Here is a 14,015-nt window from a genome sequence, read left to right as displayed (position 1 = left end):
ACAGTGTAATGATTCAATGTTTGTATATATTGCAAAATGATCACCATGATAATTCGAGTTAAATCCATCACCATTCATAGTTACAAAATTATTTTCTCGTGATAAAAATTTTTAAGATTCACTCTCTTTATTAACTTTCAAATATGCTGTACAATATTATTAGGTGGTATTTTTAAAATCTTATTTTACAAATCTTTAAAATCTGAGAACCACTAATTAAAAAAAAAAGAAGCACTGGTTTTCGTTGTGGACTCTGGTTTAAAGACTGAGGCCGCCATTTAATATTTAAATAACAGATATTTTTACATGACATGGAACTTTCAAGTGGTTTCCATGACATGCAGGAGATACTGTGAAGCAAAGGAATAGAGACTTCAGGGATACTGCCTGTGCGATGTCCTGAATCCTCAGCATGGTGATCATGAGCTAGTTACCTTCTCTCTCTCTCTCTTCCTAAAAGGAGGAAATTAGTAATACATCATGATTACTGAGACATAATGAGTTCACAGATATTCTTAAAATAGTGCTGGCCCATGGTAAGTGTACAAAAAGTGTTTTTGCTATGCTTATTGTTATTTAGTTAAATCAGGAAATTTTAGTGTTAAATATCACGGAATTTTGGAATAGTGGGCTTTGGAATCAGACACATTTGTATTTAAGTCCATTATATTCTAACTATATATATTTATGAAACGGTATCTAATCTTCCTGGGCCCTAGTTTTTCAATGATAAAAAGAGGCTATGAACAAAAATTACATCAAAAATGTTACAAGGGTTAAATAAGGCATGTGAAAACAAGGCTCTTAGTAAACACCTAAATGTATGTATAATCCTGTGTGTAGATGTAGCATGTATGTGTACTTGCCTGTAACATGTATGTAGTCAAGATGTCAGTGGCTGTCTTCTAGCTCCTGAACTAAGAAGGGGTGCAGAAAGCCATTGATGAAAGCTTCCTTCAGGAATCTCAAAGCCCCCCTTCGACGTCCAGCACATCTCTAGGCATCCTTCATTAACTGTTCACCTCAGCTTAAAGCTACTTTCTAGTATTAGAATCATCTCATCATCACACCCGCATGCCCCCAAACACATACGCCATTTCCTTCATTAACATCAATTCAAAATTATCATAAGATGGATGCGATGACTGGAAAGCAATACATGCGACTGGAAATGGATCACTTGAGCACTCCCAGCTTAAAAAGCCCCTTGCAATCCATCATTCAAGTATCTCTCTCCTCTTCATCTCACTTTTCCTTTGGCTTCACTTCTCTTTTAAATTTCCTCTCAACCCTTTTTCCTCCCTTTCTTCAGAATCAAAGTAAAAGGTCTCACCTTGCCTCATGCAAAATAATCTGGCCAACTCTTGTTGTCTTGGAGAGTTTTGATGACAAAGCACAGAAATAAAGTTCTGTTTCCGTCTTAATGTCTATTCATTTGTTACCCCATGAAATGAGAATGGATTAATGGATTCTAACCAGATTTGGAGGGAATATTTAGAATGGTTTGACAAAAATATAAACAACATATCAAACTTCTAATTAAATGGGGGCTCCAGGAAACATTTTTTTTTTCATTCATTCTGAAGACTAAGTTACATAACTGTGACCATTTTAAGAACAGATGTTTAGATCTTTACATTTTAAACATTTTATAATAATTTGATGGATGAGACATGTTGTCACTATCACGTGATTGACTTTATTTTGTTACTCTTTAGTGAATGCACATTAGAAATGATACGAAGGCCAGTTGTGACTCAAATGTGAACATCAACGAGAGCTGAAAATTAGAATTTTGAGCTTTGCGCAGTGGCAGTATCATAGCCAATGAGGTTTATCCGAGGCACGATTATTGCTAATTGAAAATTAGAATTTTGAGAGTGTCTCTAAGTGGTATGACAATGAGAAACTGCATAACAATGAGCCTTCTCCGCCTCCACCCCACAACACACACAGAGTGAGCACCATCCTAGCCATTAGGAAAATGCAAACCCTTGCATGTGTAAACACAACTAAATTGCAGTGTGGGAAGGTCTGCACCCAAAGGGACAGATGATCTTTTTTCAGAACTTAATTTCAGCTGAAATTAAAATATACGCCACCGAACCCCAGGTTGGTCATTTGTAAGAGGGGATGCTAGCCCGACCTCACAAGGTGGTGTGAGTGCTAGGGAAGATAACATAAGCAGACCACAGGGAGTCATCTGGCATATCCCGATGCATTGTTACTCATCATTCCTTTGGGTTTTTCTCCCTCCATTTTCTCCCCATTACTTTTTAGAGTCAGTTATCTTCAACCTTGTAATGCAACTTTCCTCTCTAATGGCTCTCTGCTCTAGAAAGGAAGTTAAACATGCTAATTTTATTCCATGGTTCTTCTCACATCTTAAAAAAAAAAAATGATCAGATCCAGCCCTTGCCACCCTGTCCCCTAGAGCCCCAGTGTAGCATTTTGATTGTTGCCAGTTTTTGTCCATGGTATGTGGTCAGAGGATCCCCAATGAAGACATTTTAAGAGGAAAAGTTTTACTACCAAATTCAGTAACTTTGCAACTTTGTTTTTGAATTTATTCTGTAAATGAATTCTGTTTTGCTTAAGAAAATCAATCGTTTAGTAGAGAACTTCTTTGTTGAACACTTTTAAACATTAAATTTGGAAGAGCTCAGTTAAAGAATGGAGTGAGAGATGAGTTCTGCCAGTAACTTTTTAGCATCAAACAGTGTAGGCTTTCAGCAGCCAGTGTGAAAGGCCATTTGTTGAAGGCACCACCTCCAGGAGCTAAAAGAAGTTCAGAATGTTAGCTCAATTCCACCTCCCATCTTGGGAAAAGGCAGAGCCAGGTTCAGGACCCTTCAAAATCAAGGTACAAATAAATACAAACATGAAGGGAATCAACCACTTAAAAGCTCACAGGTGTTTACTTGGTCCTGGAGCACCTGACTCTGTGGGTTAAGCCCATTTAAAAATAGATGGATCTTCCTTTCTGGTGGAGCTGTTTGATTTTGCTTCATCCAAGACATTCTCTTAACACTATTTTAAAGCCCTGGCTGCCAGGATCAGACACTGGATTGATTGTGGCATCCTTTGATCTACAAATTTGTATTTGTTTGGAGTCCTGGAGGATGCCAAAGCTGACCGAGGACTCACTTGTCATTTTCCCTGGAAGGGTTCATATGTACACCTGTACCTCAGGTTTACAGACAAGGCACGCATTCTGGGTGTGGGGACTGCTTTTAGAGATGTAGCTACTTTGGTTTCTTAGAAATACAAATAAGCTAGAAAGTCATAAGTGGCAGTTGTAACATGTGTATTCTTAATTATTTTCACTTTTTATATTTATAATGCCATTTATTAAAGCATCTTCTAATATGCATACATGGGTGTTTTTACCCTAAAACAAGGCTTTCTATATCTTTGCTTTATCCCCCTTTTTATTTTTAAACACATTGCTAGTTTGACATGTTTCTTTCTAGGTGGACCAAATACTTTTAAATTCTTTCTCAGAGGAAACAAAGACAAAGCAAACTTTTTTTTTCTTTTAACTGTATTATATATCTCCTTTATATCCCCATAAAATGCAGGTGCTAAAATGCTCTTTCATCTCAACACCTGCATTTTATGATTCTTATGATATAATATATTTTATTTGTGACTCATCAAAGTGGATTTAAATGCAAACAAAAGAAATGGGATTCACTTGAAATGAAAGGCAAGATTGGCAATATGTTTATCTGGACTAATATTTTTAAATACCTATCCACCCAGAAAAGATTAATATAAGCTCTAAAAGACAAATCCATAGACAATCTTATCTGCTATTTATTAACCTCTTAGTCCTTTCATTATTGTTCAGAATCAAAAAGGTTTGGCCAAATTACATGCTGATCTTTTAAATGGTAAACATTATTATAATATTCAAATCTGAGTAATCTCTGCTTGAAATAAAAACTATGAAAGTCCCAACTTTAGTGTAACTCAGGTCCGCTATAATTAATTACACATTCAAGATGATAAAAAGAAAATGCCGATCTGAAATTGTTTGCAATAGCTCCCGTAATTTTCAAATAATGACAGGATCATAAGTGAAGCTTCATAATGAGTTTTCTTTTCTCTTTTAGTATCGCAGATATAATCAGGAACCAAGGTCGCAAAGTAGATGCAGTGTTTATAGTCTAGCTTTAGGGCACAGAGGAATATCAAGGGGAAAAACATATGAAGAGGGGAGTATTATATCAAACAATAGGTTTGCTGAAAACTACACTTCTGACGAATTTACAAGACTTTGGGGAAAGTTATTCCTTTGACTCACTCTCCCTTTAGGGTAGTTCAGAACAGGATATAGGCATAGAATGGTAGTAATTGGCCATGAATCAACTTTAAACATCATGCCTTTACTTTTATAATTATAGACATGAAAGAAGAAGCCATGAGAAATAACCAAAGATAATCTATCATTGGACTTTATGTGGAAAACTATCCTCTCTTTACAGAATTGCTCTTTCAGGGTTGGTTGGTTGTTCTCAAGACAGCATCTACGGAGATTATCTCTAAAAAAAAAAGGAGCTCTACATTTAATTTAGGGTTTCAATGTTATCTTAGAACCCATGTACCTGTAAGCAACATCAAATCTGTAAAGCTCAGTGAACCCATCTGGAAGATGGACATGAAAAATAAATGTATTTTATGAGGTCATTTGGTGAATAAATACAGAAGTCCTTCATGTGACACTGCTGCTATGGTCTGAAATGACTAGAGAGATATATTAGCTCATTTCTCTAGTAGAAAGAATCCTTTGTTCCTTAGCAGGTGAGGGGTCCAGGCCATGACGAAAATAGTTTTTACGTTAACACTCAGTAGCCTTTCAATCAGCATCATGTTTGCTCAATATGGATTCTAAAAATGGCAACTTCTCCCTTAATCTCCTCCTATGGTCCTTTGTCCTATGTGTCTGACATCATCATGTCTTGGGGTAAAATTTCATCTGGACTGCACATTCTTCAATGTAGGTCAACTGTATGTGAGTGAGCCTTTGTATTTTCTCTCTCGCTAATGTGGTTCGCTTTCCTACCTCTGTTAGTCTTAACGGTGGGAAGTGAGGGGGGAAGGTTTTGGAAGGGATGAAACAAACATCTTAGTTTAGGGCAGAACAAACAGAGGATGGAAAGTTGACTGGCTGGTTTTAAATCTGTGCTCCATTCCTTACAAACTGTGAGAAGTTAGGCAAGTCACTTAACTTTCTATGACTATGTCTTCTTCTGCAAAATGGGTGGTAATTTAGGAGGGCTATAATAATGAGTCTGTTAAGAGCAATAAATGAGTCAATATTCATAAAGCACTTAGAACAGTATCTATAAGTATGATTAAATAAAAAGATGTGAAGATAACTAACAATTGGACTATCTTTATCATGCAAGCCTGTTGCCCCTATTTAAATTGTCTTGAACTTAGGAATTAGGAATTGTGTTTCCCTAATTGGCCATTTTAAAATTGATTTGATTCCTGCCAGCTTTATTACAATGAGCACACAAATGGCTGGTATGATTCTGTCCCTTTAATAACCTAATTAAAAAGAGAAAAAGCAACAAGAACAAATAAGTTGTCCTCATACATTTCAGTCATTAAGAGGAACACCTTGGAGTGGCCATCTGAAATGAAATTAGGTCTCTCGTGCATTGACTGCAGGTGGATATTTGATCCACTTAGTCCCATAGACTAGGCCAAGGCTTCACACAGGTGAACAAGAACCACTCATCATGGGGATATCTCTTAGGATGATGATGACCACCAGAACGGGGAAGAAACCTACATTGAAATTCAGTACCACAAGGACGGCATGGCCATTTCAGGGCAGGAAACTTCAAGAGGATACAAAACCTCATCTATTAAACTAATGGGATAACATTTTTAGTTTTTGTTTTCAAAGAAAATGTTCCAGCCCTGCTCACTCCAAGAGAAAATGAAATTGATATTTGCAGACTTTATTTCCTGTCTTCCTTTAAACAGTGGCAAAAGTTAAGTTCTAGTTTATTCTTTTTATTTGTTTCTAAACAATCTGATTTTAAGTAAAAAACAGAGAAAGACATGTATCATATGACCTCACTGCTATGAGGAATTCTTAATCTCAGGAAACAAACTGAGGGTTGCTGGAGTGGGGGGTGGGGTGGGAGGGATGGGGTGACTGGGTGATGGACACTGGGGAGGGTATGTGTTCTGGTAAGCGCTGTGAATTGTGCAAGACTGTTGAATCTCAGATCTGTACCTCTGAAACAAATAATGCAATATATGTTAAGAAAGAAAAAAAGAAGAAGAAGAATGTAGCAGGAGGGGAAGAATGAAGGGGGGGAAATCGGAGGGGGAGAAGAACCATGAGAGACAATGGACTCTGAAAAACAAACTGAGGGTTCTAGAGGGGAGGGGGTTGGGAGGATGGGTTAGCCTGGTGATGGGTATTGAGGAGGGCACGTTCTGCATGGAGCACTGGGTGTTATGCACAAACAATGAATCATGGAACACTATATCTAAAACTAATGATGTAATGTATGGGGATTAACATAACAATAAAAAAATTAAAAAAAAATATGTTTCACTTCTAGAATTCTAGCAGTAGAAGAGCTTCATCTAATTTTGAAAGAATGGTTTAGGATAAATCAAAATATGACATGACAAGGCATATGAACAAAGAACATGAGCCTTGGCCCTAGAGAGAAATCCTTTTGGAATCCCTTCTGGAATCCTGACACTGCCCTTATGTGGCATTTCCCCTCTCTGAGCCTCTTCCTGCTCACTTGCAAGATTAGAGCACATGGAGCCGTTGTGCAGATCAGGTGAAGTGTCTCACGCAAAGTGGCTTGTGATTATATCTGACATTTAGTAGATACTTAAAAATATTTATTCCCTTCCCTTTATTACCATAAAAGGCAGGCTGAATATATGAATAAGTACTAGGTACTAAGAAAAGCTTAATAATTGCTTGTTAAAATTAACTGTTAATGCTTTGGGTGCATATATCTTTAACATTATCACAAGATGATGGATGGACAGTTATGTCACCTTTCCTTCCCACCCCAACACCCTACAGAAATTTTCCTTACAAAATATTAAAGATAGAATTTAGGATTGAGTGAACTATCAGATTTCCAACTTTCCTTGTTGATATACCTGAAATACATTAAAGATTCTTTTTTCTTTTATCTCTATGCTTTCATTATTCCATAAGCCCAAAAGAGCATTAAGCCATGGTATTTAGATGGAATAATACAACCTTTAGAAATACCCCACTTTTGTATTTGCAGATTTAATTAAGGCTGAGTGAGTAGAAAAATCTGCTTCAAAACTGCCAACCTATTAAAAACGAGAAGATACACAAAGGGAGGTATTTGTGTTCTGTGATCAAATTCATGGAAAACCTGCTGAAGTGGGAGATGTATAGTGCCTCTCAGGATAGAGACTGTTCTACTTAATGGATTATCGAGCATTTATTATAAAAAAAAGTTTCATTGAATTTAAGCAATATCTCTTTCTGGAAAGAAGGTTTCAAAGAATATATGAACATGATGTCACTGTACTAGGCTGTACGGGTCATCCTTGCAGAGAACCTGATTTCTTTCTTTTTCCTCAGTTAGTCCTCATCCTTATTTCCTACCCCTACTTGCAAATGGGGACCATGTCTTGTCAATTCGGCTTTCCTAATTTTCTCTATTCTAGGAGAAGGTGACTGATGAAGGGTCCTCTTTCTATATTTCAACAACCCTGTTTCTTCAACCCACCCATTACAGTGCAGTGGGCATGAGCCACCTGGAATGGCTACCATGCCCACTGGTAAAAGCTGGTTGTTGGTATGGAGTGAATTCTCAGCACTGAAACAGCACTCAGAGCCTCTACCTAGAGACTTCCTTCCAGACATTCTTTCCTGACCCTTCTTCCCCTGTTCTGTGCTCTGGCTGTTCTGCGTTTGGTTAACTTGACTATGTCATTGCTCTTTGCCTCACCAGTAATCTGTTTGGAATACCCGTTCTTTCCTTTCTTCTCTTCTTGGAGAACCACCTACGCCATCCCCTCACCAACAAACAATAAATCAAGTATTCCCTCTTTTATAAAGCCTTTCTGATGGCATGTGACCCTCCCAACCATACTGCTCTCTGGTCACTCGTGGTTTCTCATATAAAATACCAGATATGTTAGGGTACTGATGTAAATAGTTATTTCCTTCATTAGACCATGGGTCCTTTGAATGGACGGACTCTGTATTAGTAATTTCTATACTCTCAGGACTCAGCACATTAAATATTTGTACTTTAAAGCAAATAAGCAAACACAACAATGCTCATGTAATATTTTGAATAAACAAATAATTAAATGAATGAATGTACAAGTGTGTGAGCAAGTAAATGCATGCAAAAATGGAGAGATGAGCTGATAATGGCACTTTCTATCTGATTTCCATATCCTTATGGTCCTGACCCAGATATAACTATTGCATATCACTGACTGTACACAATTGTAATTGTGGGAGCTGGTTAATCAGATACAGTTGGGTACAGGGAGCTCTAGATTATAAACTGAGCCAAAATTGTTCCAACTTGGGAAAAAGGGGGCCAAATTTCACACCCTATAGTTATTCACTAGCTGAAGTTCACCCCATAGTGGCACAGAATGGTAAGAAAGGAACATGTCAGTTGCTATCAGGCAATAGTCAGGCCAACTGGGAGCTGGGGGCAACCACTGGTAAAGCTTTTCAGTAATAAATGAATCTTTAATTATTTAATGGGACAATAAGTCACATTCATGGAGATGCATAGGTATTCCCCCATGAACAAACTCTATTAGCTGCTGCTGCGTTGTTGTCCCAGTGAGGTGCCAGAGCCAGGAAAGATGTTTCCCTTCCCTTCCACCTGTGCACCACCTCCGCTGCGCACACACACACACACACACACACACACTACTCATCTAAAAATTTTAAGCACTTTTTTAGTAGAGTAATTGTGAGTAAAAAATGCTAACGCTTTGACATTAAGTCTCTGAAATTCTACATCCATCTCTTACATGTTCTGCATCTTGGATAAATTACTGAAACTCAAAGAGCCTTAATCTTTCCATCTGTATAATGGAAATAAAAATGCCTTACTATTTCTAATGATTTATCAAGAGGGAATTTAGCATATGTCTAAATATTTAAGCATTTCATTATTATGATTCCTCCTGTTGTTGTCATTCCACCTGTGCTAACACTATTTAAGAGTAAATGTCTATTATATGCTAAACAGACAAGTTTTTCCTAATATACTAATTCTGAAGGGGTGTATATATAAGTGTATATTAGCATGTTATGAATTTAATACATTAGATGAAAGAAATTTTGGTCAAAATCAAATTAGTTATGTTTGATTGATGAGGAAATAATTAATCATTGACCGTTGCTATTTACTCTTGTTTTATTTATCCTTAATCCTTAATTTTAATGCATTCTTAAAACATTTTTAACATTTTATTCTATTCTTTACTCATTTTTTATCTTAATTTGTTTTTGGTTTACTGCAAATTCTGTTTTATTCTATTTTATTTTATATGTTATGTTAGTCACCATACAGTACATCATTAGTTTTTGATGTAGTGTTCCATGATTCATTGTTTGCATATAATACTCAGTGCTCCATTCAATACATGCCCTCTTTAATACCCATCACCAGGCTAACCCATCCCCCCACTCCCCTCCCTTTTGGAACCCTCAGTTTGTTTCTCAGAGTCCATAGTCTCTCATGATTCATCTCCCCATCCAATTTCCCCCTCTTCATTTTTCCCTTTCTTCTCCTAATGTCTGTTTTATTTTTTTTTTAAGTAAAAATTTGGAAAATAAATATAAGTATATGAAAAAATAAAAATATTTAAAAAATCAAGATTTATCATTTTCCTAGAATATGGAGTATATATTAAAAATATGCTTTTGTATAAAGAAAGATATTAAATGGCATAGAAAAAAGGTCACAATGAATTAAGAAATATGCCTATGACATAGTATATTCAGGATGATCCCTAGTATATTGGATGAGAAGAAAGTCCTGAAAAAGTGTTCACCAAAACCTTGTATAAGGGAGAAATCACTGATGAATTTTCATTTCTTTTTTTGTGATTTTATATTTTTCAAATTACATACAAAAAATAATATTTAATTAGAAAATGTTAAAAAAATGGGAGGCAGTTTGTATTAATTTTCAATGCATTTACTAATTAAAACCTTTCTCAAAAAACACAGCTAATCCAAACTAAGTTAAACTATACATGAAAGATCTAGTGTCTTTATTTAATACTTTCATTTAAGTTTTATTTCTGCCATATTTTAGAAATTTTTATGATTTATTTTTCTTAAGTGCTTCCTCAAAACATCTGACTTGACTCTTTCAACCTCAGCGCCTATACAAATGTGTTACCCATCTCCACCTTCCTGCCTTCGATCAAGACCCACCATAAACCGTACCAATCTTCCATGACACCATCTGACCATCCAGGTTAAAAATGATCATTTTTTTTAAAATTTTTTTTTAAGTTTTATTATGTTATGTTAATCACCCTACATTACATCATTAGTTTTTGATGTAGTGTTCCATGATTCATTGTTTGCGTATAACACCAGGTGCTCCATTCACTCCGTGCCCTCTTTAATACCCATCACCAGGCTAACCCATCCCCCCAACCCCCTCCCCTCTAGAACCCTCAGTTTGTTTCTCAGAGTCCATAGTCTCTCATGGTTTGTCTCCCCCTCCAATCCCCCACCCCATCGTTTTACCCTTCCTACTATCTTCTTCTTCTTTTTTAACATATAATGTATTATTTGTTTCAGAGGTACAGGTCTGTGATTCAACAGTCTTAAATAATTCACAGCACTCACCATAGCACATACCCTCCCCAATATCTATCACCCAGCCACCCCATCCATCCCACTTTTTACTTTTAACTCCTAAGCTACTAACCATGGCCTGTTTGAGATACTTGATGGCAGTCAGAATTTGAATTCCATACTTTCCACTTTGTAACCATGGAATTTTTTTTTTTAATTTCTCTGAGACACACTTTTCTTACTTATCAAAATGAAATAATAATTGCACTTACCTTCTAGAATAATCATGGAAATAATGAGATTATACTTACACATTTCCCAGGGTGATTTCCCACATAGAATAGATGCTCATTCAATTTCAATTTCTTCCTTCACCTTCTTCTACCCTTGCATTCATGCTCAGCAATCAATCCTTATGTTAGTGAGCATTTTCTAGTTACTTTTAAATGTGATTTGTTCCGTTATCAGTCCATTTATTGTTCCTTTATTAATAAAAAGTTGTATTTTATTGGGAAAAGCAAATGTAAAGCTGTTAGTGAATGATAAATCCATGCAAAACTACATGGAAAAAAAACTTCATTAGAGACCCTCATTCTTTCTTCCCTTGAAGCAACTAATGAAGTAATCCATGTTAACAAGTTAGTGTATACTTTTCCAACTTTCTCCAAACACATACACATAAAATTGCACACATCTAGGACATCTGTTGTTGTTTTTGTTTCTTTTTTACAACTGGCTTTCCTCAATTTTAGGAACATTATTACAGAACAATAGATATTAATCTAGATATGTTTTTAATAATTTCCTAATACTTTATGTATTTATGTCCGTTCATTTACTCCTGTGCCTTTAATAAGCACTTACTTTCTCAATCTGTGGCACTTCTAATTGCATAAAGAAGAGCTGGTTCTTACCTTTTTCATTGTTAACATAGTCCTAATTCTCTCTCCCTCCTTTAAGGGATGAGTTATGATTGCTCAAAGTTAATAGTATCTACTCATTTCTCCTTTATTAGTGACTGGTCCATGGATGAGAATGTGGTCAAGTTCTTTGCAGTGGAACTTAAGGAGAGGTATACTGGGTATTTACTTCCCTTCTCAGATTAAAACACCATAAATTTGGGTCAAGGAACAGTTTTGGCCCTGTCCCTTCTGTACTACTTAGGATGACATTATTTGTGACTTATGACCATGAGGAAATGACTGAGTTAATTCTAGAAACCCCAGATGAGACATCGGTGAACTACTAAATCAACCATGACGCCACCATGCTTTAAACTTCTTACTAATTAAACAATAAATATGCTTAGGATTTAAAATTCTGTTAATAGAGCAGTCTCCTATTGTCAACAAAAGCCTTCTAAGGGATACACATATAGTAGGAAGTTGTGTTAATATTTTCATTGCTCAATTGAATACATGAAACTTACATAGGAAAATCTGGTGAGATTTGCCTTCTTCATACGAAGTTACCAATCAAACCTTTATCAGTCTTTGGAGACCAACAACTTAAGTAACATATTACTCAGTGTGGTGGAGCTGTAATTCACAGATCTGCCATTCCATACAGTCTGTTTACAGACCTAAATAGAGATTAAGCCTCCAAACAAACTTAAAAGTTGACACTTGATACGGTATGTATGCTGTTGACAAAGTGGTTCTGGAAATCTATTAGTACACTAGATCGGTATTTTAAAATATTAGTGTATTATGCCTTAAGGCATGCTTTAATTGGCTCTTCTTTCTTTCCCATTAACCAGGTTTGAGTCCATCTTTCCTAAGGATCTTAATGGAAGATGATGATGATAATGGCAATGTGAGATGTCATTGATTTTTAAGTTTTTTTTTTTTTTTTCTTTTAGGAAGAATCTTATGCAAAGTAATCCTGGGGATATGGTCACTGCATAATAAAGAAAGATGAGTGATGACATTTTCACTCTTGATATTTAATTTGTTTAGTTCCCCACTCTCCCCTTGCTCTGGCTTCAGGAACTTCCCAATAATGAAATTTCAAATTCTGACACTGCTTCTGGTTTTTTCCTCTGAAGGTATTTTTCTCTCTAGGCATATATATATATATATATTTATATATATATAATTCCTTTAGGGGTAGAATCTGTATCACACCCTTTGAAGTGAACCTCCACAGTGCATTGCACTACTGAAGCCAAACGTTTTAGGGGAGTTGATAGAAATCCACGTCACCAAGGCTAAGAGGCACTTATGGGATATGACCTCTTGCAAAATGCATTGTGAGTGAAGCTCCCTGGGTTTTTCAGGAATTACAGATAGGACATATATTGTTCTAGAACCCCCGGTGAGAGACTTGAAGCATCCCTGTTATGCAGAGTGGGGAAGAATCATGAAAAATAAGTGAAAGTAAAAGTCAGGGAAAGCAGACTTTGGCAACCAGTTCTCTCTTCTCTTTCGGTAAGTGGTAATGCCATAAAAAATGGCATCAGTAAATGTTGAAGAAGAAAGGAAGAAATAACTGGAAATATTTTGCCATTTTTGAAGAATAGGAGATTAGTTTCCTGAATTTTTTTTATTTCCAGACCATGGGTCTTTAGCTATATTAATTAATTCATCCATTTTTTTTTAAGATTTTATTTATTTATTTGAGAGAGAGAGAGAGAGAGCACGAGTGGGGCAAAGGGAGAAGCAGGCTCTCCGCGGAGCAGGGAGCCCAATGTGGGTCTCAATTCAGGGACTCCAAGGCAGACCTGAGCCCAAGGCAGACCCTTAACTGACCTAGCCACCCAGGTGCCCCATTTTTATTAATTGTTCTTTTGTTCTTTTACTTTAAGCAAAGCCGGGGGGGGGGGCTATATCATCATTCTGAAAAAAAAATGAGGCACATTTTTTTGTCCTTAAGGAATTTGCAACATACTATTAATGAAATATTCAAATCAAATATTAACAACTCTTAGTGCTTATTTTGGCAAGGATGCTATGTTATATGCTAGGGATATAAATAGGTATAAATAACAGTCCTTTTTAAAATTTCTTCAATGCTTTATTCAACAATTATTTCTTGACCATCTTCTTATGACAAGCTTGTGCCAGATACTTGGATAAAGTGTTGAATTCAAAACCAGACAGTTCATAGAGCTTGCAGGAAAGGGGGTATTACTGATAACTTGACGGGAATATGTGGAGGAAGTTTAAAAAACAGGGAGGCATTT

At 36.2% G+C, this 14,015-nt stretch overlaps 1 pseudogene; it reads left to right on the top strand.

Moving 5' to 3' along the window:
• Nucleotides 1-1,798: 1,798 nt before the first annotated feature.
• LOC116637859 lies at nt 1,799-1,923 on the top strand (annotated as a pseudogene).
• The last annotated feature ends 12,092 nt before the right edge of the window (nt 1,924-14,015 follow it).

The sequence above is a fragment of the Phoca vitulina genome, unplaced genomic scaffold (genome assembly GCF_004348235.1).
Source record: "Phoca vitulina isolate PV1807 unplaced genomic scaffold, GSC_HSeal_1.0 scaffold1, whole genome shotgun sequence".
NCBI lineage: Eukaryota > Metazoa > Chordata > Mammalia > Carnivora > Phocidae > Phoca > Phoca vitulina.
Note: the sequence above shows the minus strand (reverse complement) of the source record. Positions and strands in the feature narration are given on the sequence as shown.